This window comes from Morone saxatilis, unplaced genomic scaffold (genome assembly GCF_004916995.1).
Source record: "Morone saxatilis isolate NCDOM2014 unplaced genomic scaffold, NCSU_SB_2.0 Contig17, whole genome shotgun sequence".
Taxonomy (NCBI): domain Eukaryota; kingdom Metazoa; phylum Chordata; class Actinopteri; family Moronidae; genus Morone; species Morone saxatilis.
Window position 1 is genome coordinate 25,741,523 of NW_023339729.1, and position 6,889 is coordinate 25,748,411.

At 39.9% G+C, this 6,889-nt stretch overlaps 1 long non-coding RNA gene across 1 annotated transcript; it reads left to right on the forward strand.

Moving 5' to 3' along the window:
- Positions 1 to 43: 43 nt before the first annotated feature.
- LOC118326660 lies at positions 44 to 4,095 on the forward strand. The gene is made up of 2 exons (XR_004796653.1): positions 44 to 790; positions 1,559 to 4,095. It is a non-coding gene; the product is annotated as an uncharacterized LOC118326660 (long non-coding RNA).
- The last annotated feature ends 2,794 nt before the right edge of the window (positions 4,096 to 6,889 follow it).

Genomic DNA, 6,889 nt, shown 5'->3' on the forward strand with positions numbered 1-6,889 from the left:
GGGCTTCTGTAGAAACATGGCGGACTCCGCCAGCAAAGGACCCGCTCCCTCTGTAGATAAAAACATTCTACGGTAACACAAATATTTTCAGGTGATTATATACTGAAAACATACCTATAAATATTATCTGACAAGAGATTCTCCTCAGTGTTACACACTGCACCCTGTAAAAGGGATAATGATGTTGTGTTCGTCATCTTACGTCTGTCGTGCTCCGATAAGCTCGTGATGTTGGGAAGGCGTGCAGTGATACCAAATAAAAATCCATAATTCCCCTCAAATGCACTAAAACTGAAATAAGGAGCCACTTTTTAAAATTTAAGGAGCAAAAAGATATGCAGATATTTATGTAAAAGTAGAAAGTTGTCAGGAAAATACTTTATTTCTACTTTATATTTTTCCTGCTGTATCCTGATATTGGTGATTATGGTAATAATGGTGATATTGGTGATAATGGTGAGCCTCGCTGTCAACGACTGTTACTGAATGTGTATTTTAAATCAGTTTATAACAGCTGAACAGACTCAACATGCAGACTGAGAAGGATTATACGTTTGTTATTTCACAGAAATAAACCTAAACCACACAAACATCCGTCGGTCTGTCGCTCACAAACACTCAACGGTGATTCTTTCCCTGTATGTCCTCAGAGACACTGAGAGCTCTTTTCCTCCTGCAGAGAAAACCCAAAGTGAGGAAGCGCCTATGAGGAGGAAAGCCAAGCTTCCACTGTGGTCGACCTACTTTCACCAGGAGCCAACCTCCATCGAGGGGAAAAATGGCAAAAAAAGTATGAAATATGGAAACTGAGCCTCAAAAGCTGCACTCACAGTCTGGGTTCAGCAGCGCTTGAAAATGGGATTTAAATTGCTCTAAATATGGACGTTTGGGAGCTCTGAAGGCTTTTCAGGGTTGTGTTTGTGCATATTTTACTTGATGCTTCTGATTCCAGTTCAGTTTCTAACTCACCGCTTACACTGACAACACGCAGTCACAACACTGAACCTTCAAAAGCTTTGACAGTCACAGGTTTTATTTTATAACTAAACAGCAGACTGAAAGGCAGCGCTTCAGGCTGTTTGAGGGGGAATGAAACTGTGCAAAGAGTTGTGATGCCTTTATGATGAAACAGCTCAGTCGGGGTTCAGATTAGCTTCAATGATTAAAGTGTAATTAATGACAACAGCTGCACTGAGGAGCTGTGGTAGCTACTTCAGACTTGCTACAATTTAATTTTAATCAGTATTTATATCGACTTAGCTTTTTATAGGTGTTTCATCGAACAGCAGACGGGCTAAAATGAAAGGACACACACACACACACACGCTAACAACAGCCACTTACCTTCAGGTCACTTCCATTTAAAGTCGAAGCGGGCCATGTCGAGCATTAAGGCCTGAGCTGGTTTGGGATCTTCACCCAATGTATTATTAATCTATAGACATTCCCAGGTACATCTAACCCTACTGGTGGCATTTTATATATTTTGAAACATTTTAACTGCATTTGTATGTATGTTGTTTACTCTATGTTTGTCGTCTGTCCTATTTCCTAACAGATAAAAAAAAATGAATTTGAAAACATCATTAAATAATTGGGTTTTGGAATTGAGGAAGGGGAGCCGGATAGGATTCATGTTGGCTGCTCCTGGTTAATATCTGATTTTGGACGATATGGGACACAAACAACAGGAAATCTGAGACTTTTAGGGACACATCTTTATAGAGACCTGCTCCATCAACATCCTGATCAACACTCGAGGGATGGACCATGTTCGGAGCCGAAAGAGCACCAAGCATCATCGATGTAAACATAAACGCAGTCAAAGGGGATGGACACTGTTTGTTTTTAGAACAGAGGCAATCTCCACTACCAGAACACCTAAAGGTTCTAGATGGTTCAAGCAAACAGGCAGTCAATGCAAATAGTTTAAAATTGGTGTAACGTGTTCTCTTTCTGGTCCTCGTCAACACTCGTGCAGCTGAGTTTTGTAATTGAGCTCTATGAGTAAGTAGAGCATTACAGTAATAAATACTGCAGGTTAATAATAAAGGTGTGCATTAGTGTCTCTTTATAGGCTTCAAAGATAAACGGTTTAGAGATAAATGTTAAGATTATAAAATGCATTTTTAGTGATGTTTCTAATGTGAAGTTCAATATCCGGATCAAAGATAACTTAAAGGTCCAAGGGTTCAGTTTTGTCCTGACTGAGTATTAGAAAGCTCTCTGCCATCCATCGCTTGATAAAATACAGTTTAAAAGGACATTTATTGCCTCTGAGTCATCAGGAGATGCAGCAATGTAAAGCTGTGTGTCATCAGCATAGAAATGTATGCTGTGCCTCCTGCAATGTTATTATAGTTAATTAAAATGTTGTTTCACACCTAGTTTTAGTTTAGTTTTAGGGATCTGAAATAAAAATAAATTCTAGACCTTATTAAAAAAACAAAAACTAAAATAAAATAAAATCTAAATAAAAGGTCTTTAGATTTTGTCAATTTGGTCAAATTTGTCAACACAACACGCACAAGGAGGTGTTTATTAACACTGGGAGGTCTACATGACCGTAAGTCAATGTATTTGTGTTGCAATTCCCATTCTGTATTTCTTCAGTCTTGCCCCTGTCAAATACTCCTAGTATTGTAATAAAAACACCTCAAACTAATACTGAAACTAATAAAAACAAAACTAGAATTAAACAGTTTTAAACAACCGAAAAGAGCAAACACACTCTAGTAACTAAACTGACAAAAATTTTAAACAAAATGTAAATTAAAACCTAACTGTAATAACTCTGGCCTCCGGATGACGTTTCCAAGTGGCAGCATGTAAAGGTTAAAAAGAGTGGGACCTAAAACTAAACCTTGAGGAACACCACATCAATTGAAAGCAGAGAAAAGGATGTAGTGATCTACTGTATCAAAGTGAAGCAGGATTAATACAGACAGTTGTTTTATTTCCATATTGGACGGACAAACGGACTCACCATCCTCAGACGAAAAGGGGCTAAAAATAGCTTCACTAAACACACCAACCCCCACTTACCCTGCTCCCTGAGAGGCCGGGGGGGTTGCTGGGTAGACTTGGTGGCTATATTTGCACACACAGTAGAAGTATAAAGATAAAACCACGCAATCGTTCCCAACACCTGACAGTGTAAACCCACTCCTCTAACTGTGTGTGAACGGCTTTTTCTGGATACATGAAGTTATATTTAAAACAAACATCTGAACCCCGACCCAGTGTAACCTAAGACCGCCTTTACCCTTTACACACACACATACAAACACACATTTGTACTTGTGAGAACCCTCACTGACATTTAAAACATTTCTTAGCGGCTAACCTGAAGCTAATTATGACCTTAACCACCTTAACCCCAGAACCAAGTATCTACCAGTGAGGACGGGGCAAATTCTTTATGCTTTCGAGAATTGGCGTCACCTTTTTTCATTTGGCAGAGATGTCACCACAAAAAAATGTTCCTCACTTTTTCAAAATTTCCAAAGCCACAAATGTTCTCATTTTGCAAAAACGTTTTCTCAATTTAAAAATGTTCCCACTTTCCCAAAAAATGTTTCTCATCAGTTCTCAAAAATATACTTTCCTAAAATATCCAGATTTGCCAAAAAAGTCCCCACTTTACAAAAAGGCCATATTGGCAGAAATTTTCAAGAACATCCTCAATCAGAGACATCCTCACTTTTCAAACTATTCTTTGTTCTTAAAATATTGTCCTCACTTTTTGGAAAAGGTCCTTGTTTGCCAAAAGTTATTAGTTTAATGTTCCCACTTCTGGAAAAGGTTCCCAAAAATTACGTTACGGTTATGTTTTTCTTAAAAATCCAAAAGTCGAAAACTTTAAAAAAGAAACAATTAAAGTACCAACTGTAAAAAAATTCCTAATTTTCCAAACATCCTCATTTGCCAGAGATTTCCCAACTTTTCAAACATGTTTTCACTTCCTCATTTCTTAAAAAAAAGCAAAAAAAATTCCCCACTTTTGAAAATGCCCACAAAACTTTCAGTTGGTTTATTCACCAAAAATGTTCTCTCCATTAAAAATGTTCTCTCAATTAAAAATGTTTCCAGTAATGTGTCACTTTCTGAAAACTATTCACCAAATTTGTCCTGACCTACTAAGATTTTCTCAGTTTCTTCACAATGTGTCACATCGTTTGTCCTCATTTGTGTTGCAGAGACAGTTGACCAGTCAGCTGGGATTCAGTCTGAAACTGGTCTGAAGTGGTTCCTCTCCGGCCTTTAAATCCAGCTTCAGGTTTTCCACTCAAAGATCAAAGAATAACCTTTGATCCTGTTCTGACTTCTTTGCTACTGAATTATTTTGTGAACATTTGAAATGTTTTCTTCCTCGAGTAAACAGAGGCTGTTTACTTGTTTTTCTCTGCCCTACTTTAATATCGTGGAGAGGAAGCTGATTTATTTTCTTCTTTCCAAAATCAGGCCTGTGTCAAACGCTCTCAGACAAATTCTGTCCTCATTTTTTAAAGACCGGCTGCATAAAAAATAAACTCATATCAACGAATGAATAAATGAAGAGACGCACAATACAAACACAATGAAAGGCTCGATCAAAATAAGCTCCGGGGAAATCACGCTGACTCTGAGTCAGGTTGAATGTGGTCATCAGAACTTCACACCTTTGACCTTTGACCCTTAAAACTGCAGCTAATGCACTCTGTCACATATAAAGGTTGTACAGTCTGTGTCTACTTCTGACAAAATCTGATTTATTACATTAAATCTTTATTAAAGTTTAACCGATTATTAACACCTCGCCCTGTCAGGCTAGCTCAGTGCAGCTCTGCTAACGAGCTAGTTTGAACTCGCTGTTACAGTTAAATATGTTGATATATTTTAATTGAATTGTAATCTCCACAGGCTGCAACAAACAAGTCTGATAGTATTGAGTCTTATGGATGGTTGAGTGACAGCACGTCTTTGATCCGTAACATGATGATTGTTTTCATTCGTATCTGTTATTTATAATCACATCAGTCACAAACTGCAACCACAGAAAGTTTGTGGTTGAGATTCCTCGGATGTAAAAGGAGGTTTGGCGCGAAGACTCTGTGACATTCAGGCATGTCTGAACTTGTTTTTCCACTGTCGTCACACAAGCGCTTTCTTTTTTTTACCCGTTTATCCAATATAGACGCTGGCGTGTAAATCTGCATGTGTGCATCTGGAACCAACAACTCTCCTCGTGTTTTCCTGCCGCTTGGCGCACATGGCCCGGTGTGCGTCGTGTATCGGGTGTCGTGGTAACCAGAGACGCCCGGCCTGTGCTCATGCAAGCCAGCCGTGAGTCGGTTATATTTAGAGCGGGTGGGGGTCAGCGGCACTTTAACCCCTGCTGCTACACAACACACTCCCAGCTCCGCCTTGGGTTACGAGATGCTCATTTTAGCTCGAGCGATGTCGGGGAACTGGACGGCGAACATGAGGATTTATGGCGAGAGATAAAAAGCTTCGTGTGTCGCTCAAGGACACCTCGCTGTGCTCTACGTGACACTACGACGACCCGAAAAAGGATCCAGGGAGCGCCGAGGCAGGAAACCCGATCGGGGGGGCAGGAACGATGCCAACGCGTTGACTAAGCAGAGACGGTTGGCAGCCTGTCGACGGCTGAAAGAGACGAACAGAGAAAATCTGGAAGTCAAAGGCTGCTGATCACAAGCAGTCCTGATCAATAAAACAAAGCTTTTTAACCCTCAACATTCTCAGTCTGTACACGGATTCAACAACTTGTGCCACAAAAAATACGCTTTTATATAAACACTGGAAACTATTTCTATGACGTCATTACTGAGTCTCCAGATGAGCTTGTTGCTAAAAGAAGCTAACTGCTGTTTACAGTAATGTTAGTGGCTGTTAGCTAGTTAGCATGTGCAGCTAATGTTAGCTGACTCAGCCTCGGGGTGTCAGGAGTCAAACCCGACTCAACAAACACTTTGTGGTTTCTTTATTGTGTCTTTCCATTAAAGACCAATTTGACCACCTCGGCAACAGTCGCCGTCAGGGCAACGCAGAGATCAGCTGCATTCCCACCAAAGGTTAAAAATATTGAACTAGAAAACAAACGCTGAACTACAGACCGGTTTTAAACATCAGGACATGTTACAGTACAGTTACATTAAAGTTACAGTTACAGTATACTTATAGTCATAGTTATAGTTACACACATGGTTCAGATGTGATGATATTGATCAGAGGAGGATTTCTGCTTTAAGGTCTGATTCACCTCTTTAATCTGATTCCATGAAAACTGCTGCACACGACCTCCCTGGAGATAAACCTCACACACACACACACACACACACACACACACACACACTGGTGATAACAGGTCTGTGTGTGTGTGTGTGTGTGTGTGTGTGCGCTTCCTGGAAACATCCCGCTGTGCCCAGTCAGGAGCTGTGTGGCAGCCAGCTCAGCAGATCGAGCTGTTCGTCCTCAGTGTTGTTTTACACTGAAGCTGGCAGAGACTCTGCCGGTCCCGAACTCTCAGAAAGTCTCACTGAAAGTTCCACTAATCAATACTTTAAATTAACAATCATCTGTCTGCGTAATGTGGAAGGTGTCACCAGCTTTTTAGCCTTTTTTAGCTCCTATTTTTGGTTTTGTTAGAGATTCTAACATCTGTGCATCAGTAAAATCTGATTTATTAAAACGTTTCCCACCAAACATCAATACTGACGACAACTGATTTTCAATTTGTTACTCTGTAAACTCTTATTTCATACAGATTTCTCATTTGTGCGACGCCGCCCCTAAAATGTCACGAAATCATTAATATCAATGTGTTTCTGATGATTTTCACTCATGCTTCATTCATAATATTCTGTTTTATTCTGTTTCTGTCCAC